Below are 12,298 nucleotides of genomic sequence, written 5' to 3'. Positions count from 1 at the left end.
TGCCTGGCACTTGTGTGGCATGAATGTTACTTGTCACTTTTCAACCCAAGCTTGGATAATGTCCAGGTCTTGTTGCATTTGGACATGGACTGCTTCAGTATCTGAGGAGTCACGAACTGTGCTGAACATTGTGCAATCATTAGCGAACATCCCCACTTCTGACCTTCTGATGGAAGGAAGGTCATTAATGAAGCAGCTGAACATTGGTTGGACCTAGGACACAACCTTGAGGAACTCCTGCAGTGATGTCTGAGATGATTGACCTCCAACAACATCAACAATCTTCCTTTGTGCTAGGTATGACTCCAGCAGAGAGATTTCCCCCTGATTCCCATTGACTCCAGTTTTGCAGCCTCTCAACATCTACCCTGTCAAGACCTCGAAGAATTTTATACGCTTCAATGCGATCACCCTCTCATCCTAGGAATCAAGCGAGTAAATCTATATTGCTCCCATTCTAAGGGAAGTATGTCCTTCCCAATAGGAACACTTTGGGAATTTGAATTCAACAAAATAACTGGGTATTTTCGTTATTGTCATCCCAAATTTATTTGGACATGATTAGTGACAAGTCAGCTAGCAACGCTAGAGCTCTTCCAACTTTCCCCTTCATCTTATCTTGCACATGGAACACCTGTTTCCTATTCTCATTTCCAAAATACATGCTTCACAAATCTTTAAAACATTGGGGTTAACTATAAACTTTCTCTACTCTGCTGCAGATTTTCTTATCTCGCAACACCACGCTATTTCTTCCCTACTCCAGATCAAAAAGTTGTGATTGATTGTCATTAGTTCAATGGTTTAATCACTTTGAACCTGATCTATCTGTCAGATAATATTTTCCACAGAAAAATTAGAATATCATAAAAATCAGCTGCGTTACTAATGTGGTTTGAGAGCAGTTAATTACTTTGATATTTGAAGTTTAAGCCCACATGAAGGGGTTTATATGGTGCAGAGAAAGGGAAACTGTGGCTTTCCAAATTGATTATAAGATTTAATCATTCTTTGGCAAAGAAAGTCAGTGTAAAATTCATAATAGTTTAACAATTAAAATTGCAGCTTTATTTAATTGATGCAAATTAGATTTGTTTGAAACTTCTGCATCTGAATAATTTACAGTTTGGTGTTGGATCCCTTCTCGCTCTACAATGTGTTTGTGGAAGCTCTGTGGCAGGCAGTCCAACGCACTGAAGCACAGACCGTCTTTGAAAGTAAAAACTGAAAATGCTGGAAACACCCAGCGGGTCAGGCAGCATCTGGAGAGAAGGGATCAGAGTTAACATTTTAGATCGGTGACTTTTCATCAGAAATGGCCAATGTTTGAGATAGAACCACTTCTAAGCAAGTGCGGAGCCAGTGAGGCAGGACAAGAACAAAAGTCTATGTTAGGCTGGAGGGCAGCATGATTAAATGGCAAAAGGGGTGATCGTGTGAGGCAAAAAGAGGACAAATATAGAAACAAAAGATGGAAGACAGGCTGACTCTAGGGGTTTGTGCAACTCCATCGGCCATATACTGAAAGGGAATCCCTAACTGCACCTCCTCCGCTTTCAGTTGTTTGAGTGCAGCCACCTTCCAACACCAGGACCTGTGGTTTGAGGGAAAGGATGGCAGTTGGATATCTCTGAAGGTCATCAATCTGAAACATTGGGTTGGATTTTGTTCTCGCAGCGGGGATCCCGTCAATGGGCATGAAAGCAGGGCTGGAGGGGTGCAACCTCTCTTTGGCAAGCTGAGGGACTCTGAGCCCATCTAGTGAGCAGCAGCCAATTAATTGTCTGCTGCTGGTTTATCCATCTCTATCAAGGACAGCTGCAAGCCAATCAGAATGCTGGCAGCTAAGTAGCCTCAACAGCACCACTGGAAGTGGTGGTCGCAGCTGGGACTGCACTTGGAAGAAGAGGACATAGGTAGCAGGCTGCCCTCACAGCCGGGTAAGTGGGGCCTGGGGCAAATTTGACCAGTCAGGCAGGCCCTGGTGAGCAGGAAGGGGATGGTTGCTAAGGGCAGGTGGTTTCATTGCCACTGGGGCAACCACTACTGCTGATGGGCCCCTGTTATGTTATATTATTCGTAAAGAGCGAGGAGCTAATTGTTATGGGAACTTACATGTACTGTTGCACTGCAGTCAGGTGCCGAGTTACAATGATGAGTCTATTGATAATTCCTTAACAAGATTGAAAAATGCAGCCAGAAAATGTAAATCCAAGGAAAACAGTGAAAGGTTAATTGATCAGCTCGTTGGAGGTTCTGCACACCCTGAAGGGCAAAAAGATTTGCTTGGAAAGGCCAGGCTCACAATATAGAAGGTTGTCAACACTGCACAGCACATGAAGCCACAGGTAGACAAGTGAGCCAGAATTTTTAGCTCATCAGGCGAGTGCACGCCTGACTCGAGCGAGCGTAAAATGACATGTGATGACGAGTGGCGGGTGTCCCGACATCATCGCGCACTCACGTGACATTTTGGCAGCGGGCGCGTGTGGGAGTCAGCAGCGCGCCCACCGACAATTAAAAGGCCTATTAAGGCCATTAACAATCTAATTGAAATAAATTTTTCACTACCAGCGCAACCTTATTGTTGGCGGGCAGGCGAAAAGGCCAAGTGGCCTTTGCATTTTTTGCGAAACGAGGATGAGGTTTCGATCCGTCATTAAAAGAAAAATAAAAAATGTTCATACTAATTCCTAACATGTCCCTGCTCATGTGACAGAGTCACATGAGGGGACATGTTTTTGAACTTCTTAAAATATTTAATTTTTAATTTTTTATATCAGTTCTGTGCTTCAGCGAGCTTTTCCTGCAGGCACTCGCACGCATGCGTGAAGTTCCCCACTTGCCCTCCTCCCCCCACCCTCCAACACAGGCAGGACTGAGCGCCGCAGCATGCGTTTCATTAATTTGCCCGCCAGTGTGAAATCACGGTCTGGCCTCGATCACAAGCAGCGGTCGGCTTCCCGACCGCTCCTGCCCACCCCTGCTGAGCCCGTCCGACGAGGTAAAAATTCTGGCCATGAAGATGCTGACTACCCCAACAGCCAGCCTTCAGTTAAGCCAGGAGAAAGGCAGCAGAGTTGCTGCAGTAAACAGTAACAAAAGAATGCACACCAGATAGAGAGAAAGATGTGCAAGAGCTTGTGGATAGGCACGTGAATTCACAGGCAGAAGGGAATATCCTATTTATAGATCAAACTGCAGAGCTTGGGGAAGGCCCAATCACGGGGAAAAGATGTGCAGATCAAAGAAAGAGGATGATAAAAGATTTATCTGAGGCGGAGCAACAGGGTGAATGAGAAGGAAAATAAACCGAAACATCCATAACCTGAAAGCTGACATTGAGTTTGAGAACATAATAGACATAGGAACCATACAACTGCAGGAAATGGTTTGATGTGACAGTTCCCAGAGAAAAGAATTTTGCACAACCATTGTGATCAGCAAGAGGGTGAGAAATAAACACACAACCATAAAACTAAAGCTGAAGATTGATATCGGAGCACAGAGTAACATCATCCCGAACAGACTATGCCAGAAGACCTGTCCTGAAAGTTTGAAGAAAACGGTTATCCAAGGAAAGATGCTCCGAAACCGAGCAATGCCATTCTAATGGCAGACGGGGAACTGAGATTTGACAGCTAGGAACAACCTAAATCAGAGGGACGCAAATAGGAAAAGATGTTAACTGTTCTATGTCACTGAAAGAGATAGTTCTGCTACCTTGGGTTTGAGAAGTTAAAAGAGCTGCAGCTTATTTTATTAAACCATAAGGTGAAGGAGGTGACACTGAGGGTTGAAGGTAGTACACCCCTTGAAAAACATCATCAGAAGCAATGCACCCTGTACCCAGGGGCGTTTTGATGAGACAGCTGGATGCATTGAAGATTTTTAGTATCACATCACTATTGACCCGGCGAAGAACCCAGTGATTCATCCCCCATGTAAAGTACCAATAGAACTAAAAGGAAAACTTAAAATTAAGCTCTAAGAGATGGAAGAAAGAAAGTGATTTCCAGAGCCTACAGATTTGGAAATTCCATTGTGATAAATGGATGGCTAAGATGTTGCCTGAATTAATCAAGCAATAAAGAAGAATCACTGCCCTATTCCAACAAAGGAAGAGATCATGTCAGCACCGGTAGGGGCAAAAGTTTTCAGCAAGTTTGATGCCAGAAATGGCTACTGGAATGTGAAGCTCAATGAGGAATCTTCGCTATTGACAATATTCAACACCCCCTTTGTTCGGTACAAATTCCTGTGCCTATCTTTTGGTCTTAAAGTGAGACAAGGTGTGTTCCAGCAGGAAATAAATGAGGCATACAGAGGATATAAAGGAGCAGTCAGTATAACATGATATTCTGGTCTATGGTGTAGATGATAAAGATCAAGACCACCATCTACATGAAGCCATGGTGAGAATCAAGGAAGATGGGATCAAGCTAAATGTAGACAAATGCATTGTGAAGATGACAGACTGCAAGTTCTTAAGAATGGTCCTGAAAAAGTCATAGCCACCTCTGAGATGGAAGCTCCAAGAGACAAAAATGAATTGAGAATTTCCTTTGTTTGATCCAGTACATGAATTCATACTTCACATACCAGAACACATATCAGTTTACGAGAGTTGATGAAAGAAGATGTTGAGTACCAATGGTCCGAGTCATGCAAGAGGAGTTTCAACAAACTCAAAGAAGTAGTATGGGGACAAGTTTGTCCTACTACAACAGAAAGAAACCTGTCACTCTGTAAGTTGATTCTTCTACAAGAGGACTGAGAGCAGCCCTAGTACAATAGGGAAAACCATTAGCATTCACATGAAAAGTTCTAAGGTGAGCTGGGACCAGGTAGTCCAACATGGAAAGGGAGCTTTTTTAGCAGTCGCGCATGGATGTGAGAAATTCTATACGTATCTCTATGGGAGAAAGTTCACAGTGGAGAGTGATCATCGCCCACTGGAGCAGATCTACAAGAAAAATCTGTGTAGAGTTCCAACAAGACTGCTGAGGTTACCCTCGAGGCATCAGAGTTACAATTTCACGCTGAAATACAAGCCAGGAAGAGAAAAGGTGCCTCAATTCAATTCTCACCACAGGAGAAACATGAAGTAAAGGGCCCAGGTATAAAGATCCATCACCTGGTGAATGTAACACCACCAAAACTGAGCCAAATTGGAGATGAGACCAGCAAAGATGAAGACTTACAGGTGATCGCTCAGCAAGTGATCCACAGATGGCCTGATAAGATACAGCAAACACAGCCAGCAATACGGCAGTGCTGGTCTTTCAGAGATTGCATCTCAGTAGAAGATGGTGTTGTGCTAGCTGGATCCAGAATAATCATATCCAGAACGATGAAGAAAGAACTTCTCCAGAAGATACATGAGGCCACCTGGGAAAGGAGAATAGCTTGGAGCCAGATCAGCCGTGCACTGGATAGGCATCGATAAAGACATCAAAAGAATGGTGTCTACATGCAATGCGTGTTGGAAGTACAGAAATACACAGCAGAAAGAAGGGATGATGGCTACTGAAATACCATCCAGATAATGGCATACTGTAGGAGCCGATTTATTTACACACCATCAAGAATGGTATTTCTTATTTGCAGACTACTAATCCAAGTTCCCTTTTACCTGAAAGGTGAAAAGTTTGACAGCTACAACAATTATCTCAGCAGTACGAGTTCTGTTCGCTGAGCAGGGGATTCTTGAAAGAATTATATGTGACAATGGAACCCAATTCGCCTCCAGAGAATTTAAGGAATGCGCTGAACATTATGAGTTCAACATCATCACCTCATCACCACATTATCCAAGGAGACACAGGTTTATAGAAAGACACGTCCAGATAGTCAAGAGAAGCCTCACAAAATGCCAAGAGACAAAGGAAGACCTAAATCTTGCCTTGTCTCACTCTGATCTATACCTGTCGAGGCAGGCATGAAGTTGCCTGCAGAGTCATTGAATGGAAGAAATTATAAGACAACACTGCCAATCAAGATAATTCCTCCAAGTAACCAGGAAGAAGTAAGACAACAACTCACTGAGGCACAGATTGAAGGAGGTCAACACTTCAACGAGAACTCTAAACCCCTGCCTCAGCTGTTGAGAGGACAAACTGCACATATACAGGATCCAATCATGAAAACCTGGAACCCAGCAAAAGTTTTTTGGTGAAGCTGAGACTCCAAGCTCATACATCATTGAGACTGAAACCGATAAGCAAATGAGAAGAAACATATTTGACCTACACCTACACCTGGAAAAGCAGAAAAGATCATTAAAAAAGCGCCAGCATCATCATTAACCGGCGAGACAACATCAACATCAATCTAGCAAAACTGGAGTCAATGGGAATCAGGGGGAAATCTCTCTGCTGGTTGGAGTCATACCTAGCACAAAGGAAGATGGTTGTGGTTGTTGGAAGTCAGTCAGCTCAGCTCCAGGATATCACTGCAGGAGTTCCTCAGGGTAGTATCCTTGGCCCAACCATCATCAGCTGCTTCATCAATGACCTTCCTTCCACCACAAGGTCAGAAGTGGGGATGTTCATTGATGTTTGCACAAAATTCAGCACCATTCGCAACTCCTCAGATATTGAAGCAGCCTATATCCAAATGCAGCAAGACCTGGACAATATCCAGCCTTGGGCTGACATGTGGCAAGTAACATTTGCACCACACAAGTGTCAGGCAATGACCATCTCCAACAAGAGAGAATCCAACCATCGCCGCTTGATGTTCAATGGCATTACCATCACTGAATCCCCCACTATCAACATCCTGGGGGTTACCATTGACCAGAAACTGAACTAGACTAGCCATATAAATACAGTGGCTACAATAGCACATCAAAGGCTAGGAATCCTGCAGCGAGTAACTCACCTCCTGACTCCCCAAAGCCTGTCCACCGTCTACAAGGCACAAGTCAGGAGTGTGATGGAATACTCCCAACTTGCCTGGATGAGTGCAGCTCCCACAACACTCAAGAAGCTTGACATCATCCAGGATAAAGCAGCCTGCTTGATTGGCACCACATCCATAAACATTCACTCCCTCCACCGCCGACGCACAGTAGCAGCAGTGTGTACCATCTACAAGATGCACTGCAGGAATTCACCAAAGCTCCTTAGACAGCACCTTTCAAACCCACGACCAATACTATCTAGAAGGACAGGGGCAGTAGATAGATGGGAACACCACCACCTGGAATTTCCCCTCCAAGCCACTCATCATCCTGACTTGGAAATATATTGCCGTTCCTTCACTGTTGCTGGGTCAAAATCCTGGAACTCCCGTCCTAACAGCACTGTGGGTGTACCTACACCACATGGACTGCAGCGGTTCAAGAAGGCAGCTCACCACCACTTTTTCAAGGGCCCAGCCATCGAAGCCCACATCCCATGAATGAATTAAAAAACAGCATCACCAACAAGTGGTGCAATGCAACATCAATAACATCACCAGCAAGTGACACATTGGCAACATCAAACATAAGTCCTACAACAGCAGAAGCAACACGCACAACATCACCTGTGCAGTGTGCCAACTCACCAGTGAGAGCCAAACCTACAAGGTGGAGGCTTAACATCCTACCATCTGAGCGATACCATGAATAATATTTTGAGAAAAGAAAAAAAGCTATAACAGGCTCTAAAGGTATTCAGTTTAATTATAAAAGTCAATTGTTAATCTTCTTAATAAGTTAATGATTGGAACAGTTCTATTGATATAGAGGCATTTTTTTAAAAGAAAGTTGTATTGTATTGTAAAGAGCTAGGGACTAATTGTTATGGGAATGTACATCTGGGTTGTCACCTTTACTGCTGTACTGCAGTCAGGTATCAAGCAACAATGTATCAGTCTACCAGACACATGCAGAGCTTTAAGAAATACACTCGATGAATCTCCAGCATTATGAGTCTAAAAGTGTGATTATTTCTGAATTATGGGAACCAGAAGATATAACAGCCTCTCTGTGGGCCAAAGTGTGCCCGATAGGAAGGCACCCTGTGAGCCAGCTGGGAGGCCACCAGGGTTCACCTGGTGATCTCCTCATGCAGCAGAGGACCCACATGCTGGTGATATAATGCCTCTGGCAGTGGGATGAGGCCCATAACTGCCCCTTGAATGGCTCAATTAGCATCTGGGTGGAAGGCTTGTCCACCATCTTCCCTACTGCTGGCAAGATGGCAAGGTGATGGGAAGGCAATGGACACTCCACCCACTCCACCCTTTCCTTCAAGAGGCTGCAGCCTACCTTTGAGTAGCGACCACCCAACTGGATTTCCCATCTCCCAGTCAGTGATTGGTGCCTGAAAATGGCACAGGCCCTCCTGTCAACTGCATCGAGCGAGCGGAGTGGAAACCCTGCCTGCTGAGTGCCCAATCTATGCCAGTGCAAAAATCAACTTCTGTGAATCTTAAATTATGGGCATTGGAGCTTCAGTTGGAATCACAATGATGGCTGCTTTAATATTAATATTAAACGTTGCAGAGAATTGTTCAGGTCTGCAGCTCCTATCCCTGAACATTTATTACAAACATGTTGTGAGACTGTTTTCTGTCTGGATTAGGATAAGCTGAGCTAAATTTGCTTTGACAGCATTTCCTTCACCCTGATCCAACCCCTGAACCAAAGTGATATTAAATTATTCCAGTTTGTGTGATTGCTTTTTTATTTGCTGCAATTTGTTTTGGGTGTTTAGGAAAAACTGATGCAAATTGCCGGCGTGTAAATGATTTGAGACGTGGTATTGAAAGTGATTAGGTCAGCTTCTGAATTGCATCTGGAACGAATGATTACTACACTTATAGAGAAGTTTATACTCATGAATTTGTTTCTACTTCCTAACAATTGTGCACCACAAGTGGGGATTTAAAAAAAGAGCTGTAAGGCCAAGGCCCAGAGAGCAAAACACTTTACAAACAGATTTTTATCATCTCGAAATTTTTGTATGTGATATTAGCAGACAAACACTTAACAAATATGTGAGTGACAATACTTTATTACTTTAACTGAGGCATTAACAAAATTTTTTAAAAGCAGCAGAACGTAATGTATTAGGCATTTGTTCAGCTAACGTCACATGTTGTCATCTCCAGGCTTATATCACTTTTATTTTATGCACAGAGGTGCGAATAAGGAACCATTTTAACCATCTGCTCACATCGCAGTGACTATGCATCCATGCATATGCACAGAGGGGTGCTGGCTGTTTGTGAGATTTTTAACGCTTGAAAAGAATTGATAAGCCAATCACTTCTTTTCAATCTTTAAATTGTGATTTAGTATTCACTTCATTTAAATAAAAATCGGATGTGTGACGCTCATTATTTGACCACATGCAGCAGGCGTGCATCCTTCTGGTGTGAGTTGCGACATCGCCATAATTGGCGAGGCCATTAACACACGTGCCAGAATTATGCAGAGTAGGCAGATCATGACATCAATCAATGCATAATGTTGGTCTGATGCCAGTTTGGAGCTCAACACTTCAGCTTACACCCTCTCTTAATCATGCATTGCTGAACACATGTTCTGCAGCAAGATGAACCCCTACCCCCACCAGCACTATTTCAAGGGATAATTGACAGGTTAGTTGCTGATTGATTTCTACAAGCTGTTGCTACTATTGTACAAGGATTTGGAGCTTTCCAAAGCTCTTCAAAGTTGCGAAAGTCTACAGGGAATGGGGTGGCAGTGCTGAAGGACTTTATTATCCTGACTTCAAGGTTCTGCACAAGCCTGTTGCTCCTAGACATGGGAGCAGTGATAGGAATTCCACCACAGCATGACAGGGAACATGAGAAGAATCAACACATAGCAGGACAAGCTGCTGGGACAGGGAGGAGGAGGCGAAGGATTCTCACCTAGTGGCCATAGCTGCCCAGGGTGTTCATGGAGGAATATTCCTACCTCAGCCTCAACAAGGAACAATATGTAAGGTGCCTGTGCCTCAGTGAGGGTGTCCTCACTGAAATCTGCTCACTGCTGCAGCCACAATTACAAACCAGAGCAGAACCTGGATGACATTGCCAATGGCTGCGAAGGTGAACATTCATGCATTTGGCTTCTTCCAGGCTGGAGCTCGAGATATTTGCAACATTTTTCAGTTTAGGTCCACTGTTGCATAAGGAAGGTCACTGCCCCTCCCTAATCAAAGACAGCTAACTACGTTTCATTCTCTCTAGACAGGGAGCAGCAAGTGGAGTGAGCCCATGACTCTTCTAGGACTGCAGGCTTCCCCAAGGTGCAAGATAGTATTGGCTGCACGCAGGTCACTTTGTGGGTGCTGCATGACAATTCTGAGGTGCACCATAGTCAAAAGGGATTCCACTTTTTCAGCATCCAGCTGGTATGTGACCAGAGGCAGTGAATCATGCAGGTTAATTTTTTTAAAAATTAATTCATGGGATGTGGACATCGCTGGATGGCTAGCACTTATTGCCCTAACTGCCCTAGAGAAAGTGGGATGAGCTGCCTTCTTGAACTGCTGCAGTCCATGTGGTGTAGGTACTGTTAGCGAGGAAGTTCCTGTTTAATCCCTGATATCCTAGCAGCAATCCTAATGCCTTCTTCCTGTTGCAATCCAGTGTGTCAGCTGCATTTGAGTCCCCACAGCAAACTGAAGGGTGTCTGCTGTATGACAAGGCCTATGTGCTGACTACATGGCTGATGACTTTAGTGTGTAACTCGCACACGGGCCGGAATTTTATGGCCCATCAGGGCAGGGGTGGGGCTGTAAAATGCGGCGAGCCATTCTAAACGCCATTGACTTCGGCGGGAATGTAAAATCCCGTTGCTGTAAAATTCCGCCCGCATATTTGCGGCATGCATAAAATGCAAACCACGCTGTCTCACAAAATGTGCAGCCGAGACCACTTGGGAAGAGCCCCCCTGCAGTGCCCAGTAGAGTGTGTGTCAAGATTTGTGGTGGTCTGTTGCATGTGACATAGCCGCATCAGTAGTGTGAGAAGCAGAAGGAGGAGGAGGATGATGAAGAGGAAGCCATATAGCAATCTAGCCAACCCCATTCTGTCCATGAACAGCTCATCTGACTTCGGTACTGGAAAACCGAACCCAATTTCCCATTCAACAACAGTCCCTCGCCCTACCTTCTCTCTGTTGTTGACCATTACAATGGCCTCTTGGCCACAATGCTGAAATAAAAGCCACAACAAAACAAAGGGGTGAACTTTACGGAGGAAACAATGGAAAAGCTGGTCAGCACCTCACCAACAGGCTGCCCTGCAGTGATAATATGCTGGGGCAGCCTTAACAGGGTGAGAGTGCTTTCATGAGCAAACTGCTGAAAAAGCAGAATTTTAATCTGAAACTTTTTCAAAAACCTGTTTGCAATGAATGGTAATTAATGAATTATAAAAAGATCTTAAATGTTGATTAAATCCTGGGGATTGGAAACCACCTTAAATTGAAAAATAGAGAAACCCATGCAGAATTCTACAGAATGTAAGGTAAATGAAACTGAGATCTGGCATTAGCTAGCAAAAGGAAGAGAAAGATTTCCAAACACTGCCAGAACTCCATCAGGTACAAAATGGCTGATTTAAGCTGAAGTGATGAATGATGATACTGCCAATCCAGATTACTCCACATTTCCATCATGACCTGGTTTCTATTGCCATTCCCAAGCTAAATCTGTAACCGAGCAGATACTGTTTAACATTTGTCATTTCAGTTGAATTCTCACCTTCAGCGGAATCACAGAGTCACAGAATTGTTACGGTGTAGAAGGAGGCCATTTGGCCCATCTTGTCTGCACCAACTCTCTGAGCATTTTTTAACTGAGTGCCAATCTCCTGCCTTTTCCCTGTAACCCTGCACATTGTTTCTATTTAAATAATCATCCAACGCCCTTTTGAACGCCTCAGTTGAACCTGCCTCCACCACACTTCCAGGCAGTGCATTCCAAACCCTAACTACTCGCTGTGTGAAATGTTTTTTCTCACCTCACGTTTGCTTCTTTTGCAAAACACTTTAAAACTGCGCCCTCTAGTTCTCGATCCGTTTATGAGCCGGAACAGTTTCTTCCTATCTGCTCTGTCCAGACCCCTCATGATCAAGTCTCCACTTAGCCTTCTCCTCTCCAAGGAAAACAGTCCCAACTTCTCCAATCTTTCCTCATAACTGAAGTGTCTAAGCCCTGGAACCATTCTCTTAAACCTCTTCTGTACTCTCTCCAATGTGTTCACATCCTCCTATAGCGTGGCACCCAGAACTGTACACAATACTCCAGCTGAGGTATAACCAGTGTCTTATATAAGTTCATCATAA

The sequence above is a fragment of the Cetorhinus maximus genome, chromosome 18, assembly GCF_964194155.1.
Source record: "Cetorhinus maximus chromosome 18, sCetMax3.hap1.1, whole genome shotgun sequence".
Lineage (NCBI taxonomy): Eukaryota > Metazoa > Chordata > Chondrichthyes > Lamniformes > Cetorhinidae > Cetorhinus > Cetorhinus maximus.
The sequence above is the reverse complement of the archived record's forward strand: the minus strand, read 5'-3'. Positions refer to the sequence as shown.